The following is a 22,493-nucleotide window of genomic DNA, read 5'->3' on the forward strand; positions in this document are numbered from 1 at the left end:
GCCTAACATTGGAAGCCCTGGCGTTACCTACGGAACTTGCCTACGGGGTCGACACCGGAAGCGGTGGGAAACCGGCTGGCAGACGAGGAAGCCAAGCGGGCAGCGGTCGAAAAATCCGTCCAATTGTTAACGTTAATACCGTTGAGGGAAGGGCTCGCTAAACAACCCGTCTTCACCCAGGGGGAGATTGATAAAATGGATCAATTGGGTGCCCGGCTAGAAACTAACGGGAAGTGGACGGTTCCTGATGGGAGACAAGTACTAAACAAACAGATCACCCGGAGTATTCTGCACCGATTACACCATCAGACCCACTGGGGGGTGCAAGCCATGTGTGACACGATCCTGAGAGACTATGTATGTAGGGGGATATACACGTTAGCCCAACAAGAAGTAGTCGGATGCCCCACTTGCCAGCGAATTAACAAGAAAGCCATGCGTTCTATGCCAGCTGGTGGTCAGCCCCTCGCAATTAGGCCATTCCAGAGGATCCAAATTGACTTTACAGACTTACCCCCAGTACAGAGATGGAAGTATCTGCTAGTAATAGTAGACCATTTCACTCACTGGGTAGAGGCTTTCCCAACCGCCAAAGCCGATGCACCAACCGTGGCCCGTCTATTGTTAGAGAACATAATCCCGAGATATGGCATGATGGAATCTATAGACTCAGACTGCGGGACACATTTTGTTTCTAGGCTACACCATTTGATCTGTACTGCCCTGGGTATCCAATGGAAATTCCATGCACCCTGGCATCCCCAGAGCTCGGGTCGAGTGGAGAGAATGAATGGCACACTCAAGACCCAATTGACTAAGCTGATGTTAGAAACTAAGTTACCATGGCCAAAGTGCCTTCCCATTGCCCTATTGAGAATACGTACAGCACCTCGCCGGGATATCGGGGTCTCCCCCTATGAGATGCTGTTCGGATTACCGTATTGGAGTAAGGTTGATGGGTGTCCCACTCTACAAGGGGGAGATGTATTTGTCAGACACTATTTACTGGCCTTATCCCGTTCTTTTGCAGAACTCCGGAGGAAGGGTCTCCTGGCTCAAACTCCGCCGCTCGACTTCCTCCTGCATAAGGTGGAGCCCGGAGATTGGATACTTGTTAAGACCTGGAAGGCCGAAAAGCTCCAGCCGCGGTGGGAAGGACCGTTCCTGGTTCTGTTAACAACTGAAGCAGCTGTTCGGACGAAAGAAAAAGGGTGGGTCCATGCATCAAGGATAAAGGGGCCTGTTCCGCCTGAAGAAGAAAGCACCTGGACATGCGAGCAAGGGGACAAGCTGTTGTCGGTAAAACTGAAAAGACAGCAATAATGAACTCTACTTGGACTGTATTGGTGGGGATATTGATCAGTTTACTCCTGTATGTGGGGGAGGGTGAGGGGAGATGTGACAAATGTCGAACTACAGTAAGACTTGGGATTCGAATCTATTCGGGATCATTTGTGTCCCATTCCTATGTGGACGATAGGTGTTACGATGTGAGTGCACGCCATGAATGTTGGGAGGATGGGAGACCCTATTATCAGATATATAATAAAGGATACGGTGGCAAAATCCATGGATGCCCTATAAATGACCGCTGGGTGTGTATTAGCAAAACTAGGAGGTGGGACCTATCCTCCGTGTTGCTCAGGGAGCAGGTTGACAGAGTCAAGGAGACCAAGATACAGATCCCTGATCGGGGGTTGGGGAAAGAGCAAGACCGTCAGGGAACGGTCGTGCTCCCTAAAGTGCCATCTGTATGCGAAGAGGTAGAAGGACAGATTGAACTCCCTGATGTTACACAAAACCTGTTTATTGATCTCACCTCTAGAATAGCCACTGTTTTAAATGTTAGCAATTGCTGGGTCTGTGGGGGGCCGCATATGTCGGAACAATGGCCGTGGACTGGTCAAAGCTTAGACATAGGGGAATTGCTGCAAACCACTTGGACTCATGACAACGACAGAAAAAGCCAGGGGTGGAGACTGACAAACAGCCCTGAGGGCCAGTTCTGTATTGAAGGCAAGGGGACCGTGAAGGTAGGGATTAGCCCCTGTCAGAATATATTGGATGCAACCACGCGAGTATGGTGGCCTGAGAATATTGCTTGGTACATTGCACACCGAGGTCATCAAAATTGCATTCGGTTACGTTCTGATTCCTCCTCTTACGAGCTAAGTGCTGACCCTTCCGATGGCATGAAAAGAGCGTGGAGCGGTGGTTGTCAGGGGAATCAATGCTGGAATAATCCTGTCCAGACTCTGCCACGGGGTCAACAATCCGAATACTGGAATTGCAGTGGTCCTGGTCCTTATGAGGGCGTCCCTGGGGTAAAGGAGTTGTGGGATGACGTTGTGAGGCAGGGAGGGCCTGCTCCAGATGGCCTATTTTGGATATGCGGTAATCAGGCATATTCCAAACTGCCCATGGGATGGGCTGGAGTATGCTTCCTGGGTCTAATAAGACCTGAATTCTTCCTATTACCCCGGGAGGAAGGCGATGATTTGGGAGTTAAACTCTTTGACTCCCTGCGTAGGTCGCCAAGGGATATCCAAGTCGGTGATTGGGGGGATGAGTGGCCACCGGCCCGGATTATTGAATACTACGGGCCGGCTACGTGGGCACAGGACGGATCATGGGGATATCGTACTCCTATCTATATGCTAAATCGAATTATCAGGCTCCAAGCAGTCGTAGAGGTCATTACTAACCGGACTGCCCTGGCCCTAGAGCTGTTGGCTCAGCAGCAGGATCAGATGAGGGCTGCTATATATCAAAACTGACTTGCCTTGGATTATCTGTTGGCCTCGGAGGGGGGTGTGTGCGGGAAAATTAACCTGACAAACTGCTGAGTTGAAATTGACGATAATGGTAAAGCGGTTTTGAAAATTTCCGATGAAATTCGGAGATTGGACCATGTGCCAGTACAATCTTGGCGTCCTCTTAGTGGCATCGGATGGTGGGATGGTCTCCTAGGTGGTAGCTGGTGGCGCACAGCGTTGCTGGTGGTTGGGGGAGGCATGATTCTTCTTCTCGTATTACCCTGCCTAACTCCCTGTATTCAGTTTTTAATTCAGAAAAATATTTCCCGACTCCAGGCAGTGGTGGTTCCACAACATGGGACGCGGGAACTTAAAGTGATGTTGCTGCGAAAGACCAAGGATTTCCCGGGCCCTTGAAGGAAGGGGGGGCTTATCTTGGTCAGGCACATCTTAAAGAAAGAAAAGGGTGGAATTGTGAGAGGTAATTTCGGTTTAAACTTTTAAGATGTGCCTGGACCACAGACTGATCTATAATAAAAGACAAAACTTTTGTTTCTTTTCTAACAACCATTTTATATACTCAAAAGTAGAATAGTTTAAATTGTGCAGAATGCTGACAATTTGTGAACAGAGTAAAAACAAGCAGGCTCTTGATTGATGAAGCCACTAACACAGGCAGGGAAGGATGAGTCCTTGACTGATAAGACTCCAGGATGGGGGAACGACTTGAGACATCTGTTTCAGATTAAAGCCTTTGACTGATAAGACTACAGGGTGAGAAAAACAACAAACTTTGGAGACTCTGGAGCCTTTTGTTGCAGACTTTGTGATAAAAATAATGATGTTTTTAAGAATGTGAACCTCATGGCTTGTTGGAGCCAAGGAGAGGAGGGACTTGTGCTGTATATAATGGGAGACTTTGTAAGCCTCAGCGCGCTTTTTCTCAGAAGAGTGCCCAACTCTGCAGACTTGCTAATAAAACTTTGTTTTCCTGAATTTGTCTAGAGCGATTATTGAGAAGCGATTTTCGTTTCTAACACAGACCAATACAATGGGAAGGTACAGAGGTGAAAGACTATTTGAAGAGGACAATAAAGCAATTTAAACATGAAAAGCACAGAATTATGACAAATTAAATAGTGAAAGAGATGTCGGGAGTTTAAAATGTAATCAAAATGGTGAAGAAAAATATCAATTTGAATATAGCAACAAAAGTGAGTGTCAAAAATAAAACTTTTTAGTTATATCAATTGGAAAATAAAGAGAAGGAAAAGTTGGAGACTCTGAGAGATTGGTATGTGACAAAACTGTTAAAAAAACACTTTTTTGCCTCAGCTTTTATCCAAAAGGTGCCAGACAATTTGTTTGATATGTAAAGAGAACTAAGTCAATACAGAAACATAAAAACGTAGAAAATAGTTGCAAAAGTAGGTCATTCATCCCTTTGAGCCTGCACTGCCATTCAATATGATCATGGCTGGTCATGCAAAGTCAGTATCCCACTTTCTCTCCATTTCCCTTGATCGTTTTAGCCACAAGGGCCACATCCAGCTCCCTTGAATATATCTAACAAACTAGCCCCTACATTTTTCTGTGGTAGAGAATGCCACAAGTTTACAACTCTGAGTGAAGAAGTTCTTCCTCATCTCAGTCCTCTGAATGGCTTATCCCTTTTTATTAAATTGTGACTCTTAGTTCTGAACTTCCCCAACATCGGGAACATTCTTCCTGCATCTAGCCTGTCCAGTCCCATCAGGATTTGATATGCTTCCATGAGATTCCCCCCCTCATTCTTCTAAATTCCAGTGAGTACAAGTCTAGTCAATCTGAACTTTCTTCATATTTCAGTCCTGCCATCCCAGGAATCAGCCTGGTCACCTTTGTAGAATTCCCGCAATAGCAAGAATGTCTTTCCTCAGACTAAGAGACCAAAACTGCATATAATACTGTAGCCTTGGCCTCACTGCAACAAGACAACCCTATACTCCTTTACTCAAATCGTCTTGCTATGAAGGCCAGCATGCTATTAGCTTTCCTTACTGCCTGCTGCACCTACATGCAACCTTCAGTGACTGTTCTGCCATGACACCCACCTCACCTTCTCCTAAACTGTCACCATTCAGATAACAATCCGCCTTCTTATTTTTGATACTAAAGTGGATAACCTCATATTTATCCACATTATATTACATTTGCCAAGTATTTGCCCACTCAAACAGCCTGTCCAAGTCACAGCACACACAGCTGGCCAGCTTAGTGTCATCTGCAAATTTGGAAATATTGCATTCAACTCCTTTAACCAAATCGATAATGTATTGTTTTAACAGCTGAGGACCCAGCATTGAACCCTGCAGTACTCCACTCATCACTGCTTGCCATATTGAAAATAATCCATTTATTCCTATCCTCTACTTCCTGCTTACCAACCAGTTCTCTATCCATGTCAATACACTGCCTCCGATACCATGAATTTTGCTTATTAATCTCTTTTGTGGGACCTTGTCAAAAGTTTTTTGAAAATCCAGATACACAACATCCACTGATTCATCCTTGTTCATTCTACTAGTCACATTCTCAAAAAATTCCAGAACATTTGTCTGGCATGATTTCCCTTTAGTGAATCCATGCTGGCATAAACCTATCCTGTCACTGCTTTCCAAATGCTCAGTAATTACATCCTTAATAATTGACTCCAGCATTTTCCCCACCATTGATTATTCCCTGTTTTCTCTCTCACTTTTTTTAAAATGTGGGGTTACATGAACTACTTTCCAGTGTATTGGAACTTTCCAGAGGCTTTGGATGCTGGAAAATGATCACCAAGTTGTCCAGTATTTCAAGGATCACATCCTTAAGTACTTTGGGATGCAAAGTATGAGGCCCTGTGGACTTACTGGGTTTTAATCCCATCTATTTCCCCAATACCATTTCCTGACTATTAAGGATTTCCATCAGTTCCTCCTTCATGCTTGACCCTCTATCCCCTAGTATTTCTGGAAGGTTATTTGTGTCCTCCTTAGTGAAGATAGATCAAAAGTATTTGTTCAACTGAACTGCCATCTTTTTATTGTCCATTGTGAATTCACCTGATTCATACTGTAAGGGACCTATATTTGTCTTCAGTCTTTTTTCTCTTCACATATCTATAGAAACTTTTACAGTCAGTTTTATATTTTCTGCAAGTTTACTCTTGTATGCTATTTTCCCCTTCCAAATTAAACCTTTTGTTGTGGTTCTGTTCGCCGAGCTGGGAATTTGTGTTGCAGATGTTTCGTCCCCTGTCTAGGTGACATCCTCAGTGCTTGGGAGCCTCCTGTGAAGCGCTGGACCCAATATACCGGCCTGGACTGGACCCAATATATGGCCACTGCAGCGGACAGCTGGACCTGACAACCGGAAGCGGCAGATACAAATCACTATAAATGCCGGAGGAAACATCACAGAAGCGCTTCACAGGAGGCTCCCAAGCACTGAGGATGTCACCTAGACGGGGACGAAACGTCTGCAACACAAATTCCCAGCTCAGGGTGAACAGAACCACAACAACGAGCACCCAAGCTACAAATCTTCTCACAAACTTTAAACCTTTTGTTCTCCTCTGCTGAATTTTAAGTTTCAAATTTCTTCCAATCCTCAAGTTCTTGCTTTTTCTGGCCAATGTATATGCCTCCTCTTTGATCTAGATTTCCCTTGTTTGGAAATGTTCCCTTGTTAGGAACATGGTTGAACCACCTTCCCTGTTTCACTCTTACACCTGACATTGATGTACAATTGTTGAAGTTCATCCATGTGTTCTTTAAATGTCTGCCATTGCCTTTCCACCGTGAACCCCCTAAGTATCCTTAGCCAGTTTATCCTAGCTAATGCATGCCTCATACTATGAAAGTTAGCTTTCTTTAAGTTCAGGACCCTTGTCTCAGATTTAACTGTGTCAATCTCCATCTTAATGAAGAATTCTATCACATTACGGTCACTTTTCCCCAAAGGATCTTGAACCACAAAGTTGGTCATTAATCTTCTCTCATTATATAATATCCAGTTTAGGTTGGCCTGCTCTCTAGTTGGTTCCTCAACGCATTGGTCGAGGAAACCATTCCTCATACATTCCAGGAAAGCCTCCTCCACCGCATTGCTACCAGTTTGGTCAGTCCAATCAATATGCAGTTTGAAACCACCCATAATAACTGCTGTACCCTTACTATGCACAGCTCTAATTTCCTGTTTGATGTCAACCCCAACCTCTCAACTATTGTTTGGTGGTCTGTACACAGCTTCTACTAATGATTTTTTTGGTTTGGTGTTCTGCAGCTCTACCCATACAGATTCCACATGGCCTAGGCTAATGTCTTTCCTTACTATTGTGTTAATCACTCCTTAACCAGCAATGCTACCACACCTCCCTTTCCTTTCCATCTATCTTTCCTGAAAATTGAATATCCTTGGATGTTGATTTCCCATCCTTGGTCACCCTGGAGCCAGGTCTCCATGATCCCAATTACATCATATCCATTAATTAGCGCGCAGTTAATTCATTCACCTTATTACTAACGCTCCTCACATTGAGACACAGTGCCGTTTTTTGACATTTATTGTCCTCTTAGAATTATGATGTAATCTGGCCCTTTTTGATTTTTGTCTTTGAGTTCTCTGCCTTCCACTTTCATTTTTCCCCTTATTGCCTTTTGTTTTTGTCCCCACTTTACTTCCCTCCGACTTCCTGCATTGATTCCCATACCCCTGCCATTTTAGTTTAAACCCTCCCTTAGCAAACACGCCCTCCCCCCAAGGACATTGGTTCCAGTCCTGCCCAGGTGCAGACCATCCAGTTTGTACTTGTCCCACCTCCCCCTGAACCAGTTCCAATGCTCCATGCATTTGGATTCCACTATCCCTCAAGCTACTTCAAGATATTCATCTTATCTATCCTGCCATTCCTACTCTGATGAGCACATGGTAGCACTGATAGCAATCCTGAGATCACTACCTTTGAGGTCCTATTTTTCAGTTTAGCTTCTAACACCCGAAATTCAACCTGTAGGACCTCATCCTGTGTTTTACCTATATCATTAGTGCCTATATGCACCACGACAGCTGGCTGTTCACCTTCCCTCTCCAGTGGTTAGCACTGCTGCTTCACAGTGCCAGCATTCTGGGTTTGATTCCAATCTTGACCAACTGCCTGAGTGGAGTTTGCATATTCTCTCTGTGTGTACATGGGTTTCCTCTGGATGCTCCAGTTTCCCCTCACAGTCCTAAGATGTGTAGGCTATGTGAATTAGCCATGGGAAATGCAGGGATAGGTTAGGATGGTGTGTCTGGTTGGGACGCTGTTTGGAGGGTCGGTGTGGACTGGATTGGCCAAATAGCTTGCTTCCACACTGTAGGGATTTTATGCTTGTGGATGCTAGAAATCTGAAACAGAAAAAGCTGGAGCAACTCAGCAGGTCGGACAGCATCTGTGGAGAAAAGAAGAGTCACTAAACCCAAAATGTTGTCCTTGCTTTCTCTCCACTATGCTGCCAGACCTGCTGAGTTTCTCCAGAAATTTCTGTTTCACCCTACAGGTAGATTGTGGTTCTTCTATGCATTCCAATATAGTTGCTGAACAGTTGTGCAAAGTTAAGGGAAACAAATTTCCACTACGTAAGGTTGAGAACCGTAAAAGCCACAAATTTTGCCGAAGTCTAATAATAATGAATATTGAGAAACAATTCTGGGATTAGAGAAAAGCATACTTAAAATATTTATCAAGCAGATAACAAAGCTGTTTTAGGAGACTAGAGATCAGTTTGACATTCATTAAGTAAAAGCCTAAAGATTCTTATTAAACACAGATTATGAAATGTCAAGATAGAAATAAAATCGTAAAAGATGGACTGTATGAAGTTATGCAAGAACAATCTTACTAAGGTAAATTGCTGGTTTTCTTCTCGTCTGTGTGACTGAAGGAGATTGATGGGAATAAGGCAGTGGTTGTGTGCACTTTAGTTAGGTTTTTGTTAATGTTCTTCAAGAGAGTGGTGCCAAAAACTTTTCAAAAAGATGCATCCTAGTACTTGGTTGAGTAATAAAACCAAGGGGATAACATCAGAGGAATTGTGGTTAATTTCTTTAGTGAGACCGCTTTTCTATAATATCTTCATAAAGTAGTTGGAGCTAGGGGTCAAATACAATGTCTATTTTTGAAAGTAGCTGTATTACAGAATAAATGAGAGTTAACTGCAAAGTTGAAAGACTAAGATCAAGAAAATACTTGGATATTAAACTGGCAGATGCCAGATTCAATGTGGAGAAAATGCAGAATGTTTCACATCAGAAACTCAATGCAGGATTACCTAAATCTAAAAACAATCATATGGATAATGAAAAACCTGGAGTTCCTGACTGTTCATAAATCAAAGCTATTGCAACAATGGTTAGTAGCATTGTGTAAAGCAAGCCAGATGTTTGCTCGATATTGAGCAAAACTAGTAAGATAATCTTGCCACTCAAGACTCATTCTGTCATTCAAGTCATTGGTGCAACCATATTCAAAATGTGGTACTCATCGCTGCAATACAGAAATGCTATTTCAGCTGTTGAAGGAACACACCAAAGGACATTCTGAATGATTGGTATGTTGCCGGGATGGCATTATTACAAGAAATTAAATAAACTGGATGTGTGAAAATTACAAAGAGAAACAATTAATCATGTTATGATCACAGATTATAGGATTTTTAAGAGTTTAAATTACATAAACTAAGACAAAACTCTTCAACTATAGGACAGTAAAAGCTGAAGACATAATCTGTAGTTAAGTGGTTTGAGGGTAGAATAAAATCTGTAGTAATATATGGAACAAGTGGCAAGTCTATCGAACAGGTTTTTTTGGGAGTTGGTGGAAGTAGATAGTGTTGATTCACTCAAATACAAAGAAGGGTAGATTTCTTGTGGAAAACTAATTTGTAGAATCATACGGTACAGAAGACCTCTTTGGCCCACTGAATCTGTACCACCAAAAGAAAATTTGGGATACAGTGTATAAAAACGTCTGAGACATTAGATGTGCACATATATAGCTCTCTGACAAACAACAGATTAACTTTTTGGAACAGTTCCCTTAACTTGCCTCAACTGCTACTTGTCTTGCCTAATATTTGGGTGTGTTGTAGACTAAATGATCGAAACTGATCATTATGATTAGTCAACAACTTCATTATTGTTTAATTAGCATATGGAATCATAGAATCTTCACAGGATGGAGAGAGGCTATTTGGCCCATTAACTTCACACCCACCTGCTGAAGAGCATCCCACCCAGACTCAGCCCCACCCCCCTATCCTTGTAACCCTGTATTTCACATGGCCAATCCACCAAGCCTCTCCATCCCTGGAAACTACAGGCAATTTAGCATGGCCAATCTACCTAAGCTGCATATCTTTGGACTGTGGCAGGAAAAAAAATGCAGACACAGAGAGAACATACAAACTCCACACAGACAGTCGAGGCTGGTCTCAAACCCAGATCCCAAGCGCTGTGAGGGTTAGTATTACTGCTACCATAAAACAAGACAAACTAGAACTTGCTATTAGTCTTTTACACCAAGTAATTTCTAAATTTCTGGAGATTTATGTTTAGATAAAGTATATGGAGCTTTCAACAATTATACTGCCCTATCAAACATTCTATGTTGGATATCTTTTATAAATAATGAAATAATAAAACATATTCATAGCATCATAGACTCCCTACAGTGTGGAAGCAAGCCATTCCACCCATCAAGTTCCACACTGACCCTTCAAAAAGCATCCCACCCAGAACCCTCTCCCATGATATTCCTATAATCCCGCATTTCTCATAGCCAATCCACTTAACATGTACATCTTCGGACTGTGGGAGGAAACCAGAGAACCCAGGGGAAACCCACACAGACACAGAAAATTTGCAACTCCACACAGACAGTTGTCCAAGGGTGGAATTGAACCCGCGTCCCTAGCGTTGTGAGGCAATTGTGCTAATCTTTGATTTTTCTCCTGTGTTGTAAACAGCTATGTTCAGATAAATCTTAAATTCATGGAGGTCTAAAAACATTTTCCTTCAGCTTCAAAATATTTGTTCAATTTCACTATAGCAAGGGATAGTTCGAATCTCACATGACAGATGGTAGAATTTGAATTCACAAAAATATGGAATTAAGAGTCTAATGATTATCATAAATTCATTGTTGATTATCAGAAAAGACATCTGGCTCACTCATGTCCCTGAGGGAGGGAAACTTCCATCCTTACCTGATCTGGCCTACATGTGACTCCAGACCCACAGCAATGTGATTGATTCTCAACTGCTGCCCCAACAATTAGGGATGGGCAATAAATGCCCTCATCCCCTGTGAACTAAAAATAAAGCTTATGTCTCAGCGAGTCTACATGGCAAAACATTACTACAACCTTCTGAATTAATAAATTCCTGCTAACCATTCTTCTCACTTTTACGGGTTATAATCATGTAGTCATATGTTCTTGGATGAGTAATCCAGATGTCTAATCAAATAATCCTAGTAACAAATAATCCCTTATATGAGAAGTGCAACTTCATTCTTTCTAACGTGAAGGAAATACAACAATAACACAACAAGAATGTGAATAGAATACTATTACTATCATAAAAATTTCCAAGGTGGTTCACAGAGGAGTTATAAAACAAATATGATATCAAGCCACACAAAGAGATGTTAGGACAGATAACCAAAATCTGGTCAAAATGGGAGGTTTTAAGGTGCAGAGGGGAGAAAAATGAGGTGCAGAGTTTTAGGAAGGAAATCCCTGAGCCATGAGCCTTGGCAGCTGAAGACACAGCTACCATTGCTGTTGTGATTGAAGTCAAGGATGCTTAAGAGGCATAATTAAAGGAGACTGTAAGTGACAGTGACTGCAACAGAGATTATTCTTAAAAAAAAACTGAATTAGCAATGAAGCACTTTGAGCACTCTGTGATCATGAAAGGTGCTAGAGGAAAGGAAGCAATTATTTTTCTTCTTTTATGCTATAAAAATAGCTAAGTGAACCCAAAATAGTAGATGTTCAAAATTATGCATTCTCCCCACCTCCATTGGATAATTAAGAAATTAATGATTGGTGAGGGCTCGATGAATGCTTTAAGATGAGAGGATTTCATGGGTTTCAGTGAGATTCCCCTTCATTCTTAGAGTCATGGAGTCACAGAAATGTACAGCATGGAAACAGACCCTTCGGTCCAACCTGTCCATGCCGACCAGATATCCCAACACAATCTAGTCTCACCTGCCAGCACCCGGCCCATATCCCTCCAAACCTTTCCTATTCATATACCCATCCAAATGCCTCTTAAATGTTGCAATTGTATCAGCCTCCATACATGTACCACCCTCTGCGTAAAAAAGTTACCCCTTAGGTCTCTTTTATATCTTTCCCCTCTCACCCAAAACCTATGCCCTCTAGTTCTGGACTCCCCAACTCCAGGGAAAAGACTTTGTTTATTTACCCTATCCATGCCCCTCATAATTTTGTAAACCTCTATAACGTCACCCCTCAGCCTCCGACGTTCCAGAGAAAAGAGCCCCAGCCTGTTCGGCCTCTCCCTATAGCTCAGATCCTCCAACCCTGGCAACATCCTTGTAAATCTTTTCTGAACCCTTTCAAGTTTCACAACACCTTTCCGATAGGAAGGAGACCAGAATTGCACACAATATTCCAACAGTGGCCCAACCAATGTCCTATATAGCCGCAACATGACCTCCCAACTCCTGTACTCAATACTCTGACCAATAAAGGAAAGCATACCAAACGCCTTCTTCACTCTCCTATCTACCTGCGACTCCACTTTCAAGGAGCTATGAACCTGCACTCCAAGGTCTCTTTGTTCAGCAACATTCCCTAGGACCTTTCCATTAAATGTATAAGTCCTGCTAAGATTTGCTTTCCCAAAATGCAGCACCTTGCATTTATCTGAATTAAACTCCATCTGCCACTTCTCAGCCCATTGGCCCATCTGGTCCAGATCCTGTTGTAATCTGAGGTAACCGTCTTTGTTGTCCACTACACCTCCAATTTTGGTGTCATCTGCAAACTTACTAACTGTACCTCTTATGCTCGCATCCAAATCATTTATGCAAATGAAAAAAAGTAGAGGGCCCAGCACCGATCCTTGTGGCACTCCACTGGTCACAGGCCTCCAGTCTGAAAAACAACCCCCCACCAACACCCTCTGTCTTCTACCTTTGAGCCAGTGCTACATCCAAATGGCTAGTTCTCCCTGTATTCCATGAGATCTAACCTTGCTAATCAGTCTCCCATGGGGTACCTTGTTGAATGCCTTACTGACGTCCATATAGATCACGTCTACTGCTCTACCCTTATCAATCCTCTTTGTTACTTCTTCAAAAAACCTAATCAAGTTTGTGAGACATGATTTCGCATGCACAAAGCCATGTTGACTATCCCTAATCAGTCCTTGCCTTTCCAAATACATGCACGTCCTGTCCCTCAAGATTCCCTCCAACAACTTGCCCACCACCAAGGTCAGGCTCACCGGTCTACAGTTCCCTGGCTTGTCTTTACTGCCCTTCTTAAACAGTGGCACCACGTTTGCCAATCTCCAGTCTCCCGGCACCTCACCTGTGACGATCGATGATACAAATATCTCAGTAAGAGGCCCAGCAATCACTTCTCAGCTTCCCACAGTTCCCCGGTACACCTGATCAGGTCCTGGGGATTTATCCATTTTTAACCATTTCAAGACATCCAGCACTTCCTCCTCTGTAATCTGGACATTTTGCAAGATGTCACCATCTATTTCCCTACAGTCTATATCTTCCATATCCTTTTCCACAGTAAATACTGATGCAAAATATTCATTTAGTATCTCCCCCATTCTCTGTGGCTCCACACAAAGGCCACCTTGCTAATCTTTGAGGGGCCCCTATTCTCTCCCTAGTTACCCTTTTGTCCTTAATATATTTGTAAAAACCCTTTGGATTCTCCTTAATTCTGTTTGTCAAAGCTATCTCATGTCCCCGTTTTGCTCTCCTGATTTCCCTCTTAAGTATACTCCTACTTTCTTTATACTCTTCTAAGGATTCACTCGATCTATCCTGTCTATACCTGACATATGCTTCCGTCTTTTTCTTAACCACACCCTCAATTTCTTTAGTGATCCAGCATTCCCTATACCTACCAGCCCCTTCCCTTTCACCCTGACAGGAATATACTTTCTCTGGATTCTCGTTATCTCATTTCTGAAGGCTTCCCATTTTCCAACCGTCCTTTTACCTGCGAACATCTGCCTCCAATCAGCTTTTGAAAGTTCTTGCCTAATACCATCAAAATTGGCCTTTCTCCAATTTAGAACTTCAACTTTTAGATCTGGTCTATCCTTTTCCATCACTATTTTAAAACGAATAGAATTATGGTCGCTGGCCCCAAAGTGCTCCCCCACTGACACCTCAGTCACCTGCCCTGCCTTATTTCCCAAGAGTAGGTCAAGTTTTGTACCTTCTCTAGTAGGTACATCCACATACTGAATCAGAAAATTGTCTTGTACACACTTAAGAAATTCCTCTCCATCTAAACCTTTAACACTGTGGCAGTCCCAGTCGATGTTCAGAAAGTTAAAATCCCCTACCATAAATATCCTATTATTCTTACAGATATTTGAGATCTCCTTACAAGTTTGTTTCTCAATTTCCCTCTGACTATTGGGGAGTCTATAATACAATCCCAATAAGGTGATCATCCCTTTCTTGTTTCTCAGTTCCACCCAAATAACTTGCCTGGACGTATTTCCGGGTATATCTTCCCTCAGCACAGCTGTAGTGCTATCCCTTATCAAAAATGCTATTCCCCCTCCTCTCCTTCCTGTTGCATTTGTATCCTGGAACATTAAGCTGCCAGTCCTGCCCATCCCTGAGCCATGTCTCCGTAATTGCTATGATATCTTGGAGTTCATCTTGGTGTGCCGTTACTAGCGGTGTTCCGCAAGGATCTGTTTTGGGACCATTGCTGTTTGTCATTTTTATAAATGACCTGGAGGAGGGGCTAGAAGGTTGGGTGAGCAAGTTTGCGGATGATACGAAAGTCGGAAGAGTTGTTGACAGTGAGGAAGGATGTGGCAGGTTACAGCGGGATATAGATAAGCTGCAGAACTGGGCAGAAAGGTGGCAAATGGAGTTCAATGTAGCTAAGTGTGAGGTGATTCACTTTGGTAAGAGTAACAAAAAGATGGGGTACTGGGCTAATGGTCGGATACTTGGTAGTGTGGATGAGCAGAGGGATCTTGGTGTCCATGTACACAGATCTTTGAAAGTTGCCACCCAGGTAAATAGTGCGGTGAAGAAGGCATATGGCGTACTGGCTTTTATTGGTAGAGGAATTGAGTTCCGGAGTCCTGAGATCATGTTGCAGTTGTATAAGACTCTGGTGCGGCTGCACCTGGAGTATTGTGTGCAGTTTTGGTCGCCATACTATAGGAAGGATGTGGAGGCACTAGAACGGGTGCAGAGGAGGTTTACCAGGATGTTGCCTGGTATGGTAGGAAGATCGTATGAGGAAAGGCTGAGGCACTTGGGGCTGTTTTCATTGGAGAAAAGAAGGTTTAGGGGTGACTTGATAGAGGTGTACAAGATGATTCGGGGTTTAGATAGGGTTGACCGTGAGAACCTTTTTCCACGTATGGAGTCAGCTATTACGAGGGGGCATAGCTTTAAATTAAGGGGTGGTAGGTATAGGACAGATGTTAGGGGTAGGTTCTTTACCCAGCGAGTCGTGAGTTCATGGAATGCCCTGCCAGTAGCAATGATGGACTCTCCCTCTTTATGGGCATTCAAGCGGGCATTGGATAGGCATATGGAGGATAGTGGGCTAGTGTAACTTAGGTGGGCTTGGATCGGCGCAACATCGAGGGCCAAAGGGCCTGTACTGCGCTGTATTCTTCTGTGTTCTATCCCAGTCCCATGTTCCTCACCATGCCCTGAGTTCATCTGCCTTCCCTGTTAGGCCCCTTGCGTTGAAATAAATGCAGTTTAATTTATTAGTCCTACCTTGTCCCTGCCTGGCCTGACTGTTTGACTCACTTCTGTATGCGTCTCAGATCAATCTCTTTCCTCACTATCTCCCTGGGTCCCACCCCACCCACCTTACGAGTTTAAATCCTCCCAAGCAGTTCTAGCAAATTTCCCTGCCAGTATATTAGTCCCCTTCCAATTTAGGTGCTATCCGTCCTTCTTATACAGGTCACTTCTACCCCCAAATAGATTCCAATGATCAAAAAATGTGAATCCTTCTCCCATACACCAGCTCCTCAGCCATGCATTCATCTGCTGTATCTTCCTATTCCTGCCCTCACTAGCTCGTAGCACTGGGAGTAATCCAGATATTACTACCCTTGAGGACCTCCTTTTTAAATTCCTGCCTAACTCTCTGTAATCTCTCTTCAGAATCTCAACCTTTTCCCTTTCTATTCTTTTAAACTCCAGTGCAATAATCCTAACTGATTCATCCCCATCATTTGTAAGTTCTGCCAATACAGGAATCAGTCTGCTGCACTGCTTCTATATCAAGAACACCCTCAGATAAGGAGACAAAAACTGCACACGATATTCCAGGTGTGGGCTCACTAAGGCTCTGTAAAATTACGGCAAGACATCCCTGTTCCTGTGCTTGTATCCTCTTGCTATAAATGCCAACAAACAATCTTCATTGACCGCTGCACCTGAATGCTTACTTCAAGTGATTGGTGTATGAGGATACCCAGATCTCATTGCACATTCCACTCTCTCAACTTATAGCCATTCAGATAATAATCCGCCTTCCTGATTTTGTTTCCAAAGTGTACTTGCAGTTGTGCTCCACAGTTAGCCATGATTCAAACGGAGCTATCCAAGGGCAATTACAACTTTGATGTCTATGCACATGTGAAAAACTGTACAGGTGACCACTAAAAGATTGTTAATTACCTTATCTGTTTCCAAAGAACAAAGAAAATTACAGCACAGGAACAAGCCATTCGGCCCTCCAAGCCTGCGCCGATTCAAATCCTCTGTCTAAACCTGTCACCTATTTTCTAAGGATATAGTGTAAGTGTCTAGATACAGCTTAAATGACACTATCGTGCCCGCCTCTACCACCTCCGCTGGCAATACGTTCCAGGCACCCACGCCTATCTCCCTTAAACTTTTCCCCTCTCACCTTGAAAGCGTGACTCCTCGTAATTGAGTCCCCCCACTCTGGGAAATAGCTTCTTGCTATCCACCCTGTCTATACCTCTCATGATTTTGAAGACCTCAATCAGGTCCCCCTCAACCTCCATCTTTCTAATAAAAATAATCCTAATCTACTCAAATTTATAGCTAGCACCCTCCATACCAGGCAACATCCTGGTGAACCTCCTTTGCACCCTCTCCAAAGCATCCACATCCTTTTGGTAATGTGGCAACCAGAACAGTATGCAGTATTCTAAATTTGGCCGAACCAAAGTCCTATAAAACTGTAACATGACCTTCCAACTCTTGTACTCAATATCCTGTCCGATGAAGGAAAGCATGCCATATGCCTTCTTGACCATCTATCGGCCTGCATTGCCACAGGGTACAATTGACGTGAACACCCAGACCTCTCTGTACTTCAATTTCCCCAGGGCTTTCCATTTACGTATACAGAGGGACCTTGATTATCAGAACGAGTTGGGCAGGCACTATTTCATTCAGTTAATTGATTCAATGCCTTTCCTCTGGGGCTCGGAGTTTTCTGTCAAGTCTGCTCCCCATTCAGGAAACGAGACAGCAGCACACCACGTGCGAGCCACTGCCCCCCCCCCCACACCCCCTGTCTGTGCCTGTCCACCCCCACGCTGTCCAACACCACCCCCCCCACCAGTCCGCCTCGGCCGCCTCCCCCAACCCCATCCAACACTGCCCCCCAAACCGCCCCCACACCAAATCCTGGCCACCCCCACCCCAATCTAACACCGCCCCCTCTGCCTCAACCCCACCTACCCCCCCAACACCGACCCCTGCCTGCCCCCCCAACCATATCCAACACTGCCCCCGTCCACTCCCAACCCCATCCAACACCGCCCCCAATCCTGTCCAACACCACCCCTGCCCACGCCCCAACACCTCCCCCCATCCCTGCCCAGCACCACCCCCTACGCTCCCAACCCCATCCAACACCACCCCTCATTCAACCTCCAACCACTGTCTGACCCACGTCTGTGCCTCCGAGTCCAGTCTAACCCGGCCACCTTCCCCCCGTCCCCACCAGTGCTCCCCGTGCACCCCCCTTTCCCTCCCATTCATCCCCCCATCAAAATGCATCATCTCACATTTGCCACATTGAATTCCATCTGCCATTTCTCTGCCCAAATCTTCTATCTATCTACATTCTGCTGTATTCTCTGACAGTCCCCTTCACTATCTGCTCCTCCACCAATCTTAGTGTTATCTGTAAACTTGTTAATCAAACCATCTATAACTTCCTCAAGATCATTTATAGAACATAGAACTATACAGAGCAGAACAGGCCCTTTGGCCCTTGAAGTTGCGCCGACCTGTGAACTAATTTAAGCCCATCCCCCGACACTATCCCATCGTCATCCATATGCTTATCCAAGGACTTTTTAAATGCCACTAATATGGCTGAGTTAATTACATTGGCAGGAAGGGCATTCCACACCCTTACCATTCTCTGAGTAAAAAACCTGCCTCTGATAGTCTTAAATCTATCACCCCTCAATTTGCAGTTACGCCTCCTCGTACAAGTCGATGTAATCAGCTCAGGAAATAGACTTTCACTGTCCACCCTACCTATTCCTCTGATTATCTTGTATGTCTATATTAAATCCCCTCTTAACCTTCTTCTCTTAAATGAGAACAGACCCAAGTCCCTCAGCCTTTCCTCATAAGATCTTCCCTCCAGACCAGCAACATCCTGGTAAATCTCCTCTGCATCTTTTCCAATGCTTCCACATCCTTCCTATAATATGACGACCAAAACTGTATGCAATATTCCAAGTGAGGCTCCCTAGCGTTTTGTACAGTTGCAGCATGACATCGCGGCTCCGGAACTCAATCCCTCTACCAATAAAACCTAACACACCATATGCCTTCTTAACAGCACTATCAACCTGGGTGGCAATTTTCAGGGATCTATATGCATGGACACCAAGACCTCTCTGCACATCCACACTACCAAGAATCTTTCCATTGACCTAGTATTCTGCCTTCCTGTTATTCTTCCGAAAGTGAATCACCTCACATTTATCTGCATTGAACTCGTTTTGCCACCTCTCAGCCCAGTTCTGCAGTTTTTCAAGTCCCCCTGTAACTTGCAACATTCTTCCACACTGTCCACCACTCTACCGACTTTAGCGTCATCTGCAAACTTACTAACCATCCACCTATGTCTGCGTCCAAGTCATTTATAAAAATGACAAACACCAGTGGTCCCAAAACAGGTTCTTATGGCACACCACTAGTAACCACGCTTAATGTTTTCCATCAACACCACTTGTTGCCTTCTTACAGAAAGCCAGTTTCTAATCCAAACTGCTAAATCACCCTAAATCCCATCCTCCACATTTTCTCCAATAGCCTATCATGTTGAACATTATCAAAGGTTTTACTGAAGTCCATGTACACCATGTCAACTGCCCTAATCTCATCCACATGCTTGGTTACCTTCTCAAAAAACTCAATGATGTTTGTGAGACACAACCTGCCCTTAACGAAACCATGTTGACTATCTCCAGTCAAACTGTTGCTTGCTAGATGATTTATAAGTGCTATCTCTTATCATCCTTTCCAAAACATTTCCTACAACAGACATGCAGCTCACTGGTCTATAATTACCTGGGTCATCTCCACTGGCCTTCTTGAACAAAGATACAACATCTGCAATCCTCCAGACCTCTGGTACTAAACCTGTAGATAATGACGACTCAAAGATCAAGGCCAAAGGCTCCGTCATCTCCTCCTTAGCTTCCCAGAGATTCCTCAGATAAATCCCATCCTGCTCAGGGGACTTATCTATTTTCGCACATTCTAGAATTGATAACACCTCCTCCTTACTAACCTCAATCCTTTCAAGTCTAATAGCCCATATCTCAGTCTCCTCTACAATTTGTTTGAGTGAAAACAGATGAGAAATATTCGTTTAGCACTTCTCCATCCTCCACAGGATCCCCACACAACTTCCCACTTCTATCTTTCACAGGCCTTATTCCTACCCTAGTCATCCTTTTTTTCCTCACATACCTAGAGAAAGTTTTAGGGTTCTCCTTTATTCCACCTGCTAAAGACTGCTCATGTCCCGCCTTTTTTTTTCTTAACTCTCTCTTTAAATCCTTTCGAGCTAATCTGTAACTCTCCATCGCCTCATCTGAACCATCTCATCTCAACGTCACATAAGCCTCCCTCTTCCTCTTAACAAGAGGTATAATTTCTTTAGGAAGCCACAATTTCCTTATCTTATCACTTCCTCCCTGCCTGATAGGGATATATCTATCAAGGACTCTCAAGGACTCTCAATATGTGTTCTTTAAACCAGCTCCACATTTCGATTGTCCCCATCCAATGCATTTTGCTACCCTATTGTATGCCTCCTAACTCTTGCCTAATCGCATTATAATTGCCTTCCCCCATTAATAATTCTTGCCCTGTGGCATGTACCTATCCCTTTCCATCACAAAACTGAATATAACCGAATTATGGTCACTCTCTCCAAAGTGCTCACCTACCACTAAATCAAGCACCTGGCCTGGTTCATTACCAAGTACCAGACCCATTGTGGTGTCCACTCTTGTCAGCTCTTGACACACGTACTGTGTCAGGAAACCCTCCTGCACACTTTGGACAAAAACTGCCCCATCTGACATACGAGAGTTGTAGCATTTCCAGTCAATGTTACGGAAGTTAAAGTCCTCCACATCCCTGGAACTTTGCGGAAGCCTATTAAAAACTCTTCGCAGTGTGACCTATCCTCTCCTGTTTCTAACCTCAGCCCATACCACCTCAGTAGACGAGTCCTCGTCAAAAATTATTTCAGCCACCGTTATACTGTTCTTGACTAACAAAGCCACACCTCCCCCTCTTTTACCAACTTCCCCGATCTTAATGAAAGATCTAAAACCTGGAACCTGCAACATCCATTCCTGACCTTGCTCCATCCATGTCTCTGAAATGGCCACAACATCGAAGTCCCAGGTACCTATCCATGCTGCAAGCTCACCTACCTTATTCTGGATACTCCTGGCGTTGAAGTAGACACACTTCAAACCAGCTTGCTGTCTGCCAGCACACTCCTGTGACCATGAAATCCTGTCCATGTCCTCCCTACTCTCATCCTGCTCTGTACTGTTATGACACCACAGATTCCTATCCCTCTGTTGAGCTAGTTTAAACCCACCCGGTAGCACTAGCAAATTTCCATCCAGGATATTTGTACCCTTCTAGTTTAAGTGAAGACTGTCCTGTTTGTAGAGGTCCCACCTTCCCCAGAATGAAACCCTCCCTCCTGCACCATCCCTACAGTCATGTGTTCAGCTGATATCTTTCCCTGTTCTTCATCTCGCTATCAAGTAACATGGGTAACATACCAGAGATAACAAGTCTGTTCTAGCTCTCAGCTTCCACCTTAACTCCCTGATATCCTGCCTAACATCCCTATCTCTCTTTCTACCTATGTCATTGGTACCTGCATGGACCACGACTTGGGGCTGGTCACCCTCTCCCTTCAGGACCCCAAAGACACGATCCGAGACATCACAACCCCTGGCGCACCTGAGAGGCAACACACCAACCGTGAGCGTCTTTCATTCCCAACAAATCTTCTATCTGACCCTCTAACTTTTGAGTCCCCAATGACTAACACTCTCCTCCTTTCCCCTCTTCCCTTCTATGCAACAGGGACAGACTCTGTGCTTGAGACCTGCACCCCAATAAATGCCCCCAGTAAGTTGTCCCCAACCCAACAGTAAACAAAACAGTATACTTGTTTTTCAGGGGAATGACCACAGGGGATCCCTGCACTGACTGTTTGTTCCCCCTTCTAACAGTTATCCAGCTTTCTTCATGCCTAGGAGTAACTACTTCTCTGTAACTCTTATCTATCACAGACTCTGCCTCCCGAATGATCCGAAGTTCATCCAGCTCCCACTCCAGTTCCCTAACACAGCATTGAAGGAGCAAGAGTTGGGTACACTTCCTGCAGATGTACGTGGATGGGATACTAATGGCATCTCTCACCTCAAACATCATGCAGGAGGTACATTCCTCTCCCTGTACTGCCATCCCTGCTAGTCCCTTAGAAAACACTCACTTACATAGCTGAGGGGGAAAAGTCCCTTCATTCCCAGAAACCGCTGCTCTCCGAGGTAAGCTTTTAAAGATTTAAATTAGTGATTTCCCAACAGGCCCCTGGTCTAAGTTCCTACTCTTCCTGCTGCTGAAAACAGAGGGCTCCGATGCTTGAGGTAAGCTTTTAAAGATTTAAGTTATGTATACCACAAACAACAGTGATCCCAGCACGGATCCCTGTGGAAAACCACTGGTCACAGTTCTTCATTTTGAGAAACTCCCCTCCACTACTACTCTCTGTCTCCTGCTATCCAGCCAGTTCTCTATCCATCCATCTAGTACACCATGGACACCATGTGACTTCACTTTCTCCATCAGCCTACCATGGGTAATCTTATCAAACATGTTACTGAAGTCCATGTATCTACAGC

This window comes from Chiloscyllium plagiosum, unplaced genomic scaffold (genome assembly GCF_037043375.1).
Source record: "Chiloscyllium plagiosum isolate Xiang-an unplaced genomic scaffold, Cpla_swu_hap1 HiC_scaffold_5, whole genome shotgun sequence".
Classification (NCBI taxonomy): domain Eukaryota; kingdom Metazoa; phylum Chordata; class Chondrichthyes; order Orectolobiformes; family Hemiscylliidae; genus Chiloscyllium; species Chiloscyllium plagiosum.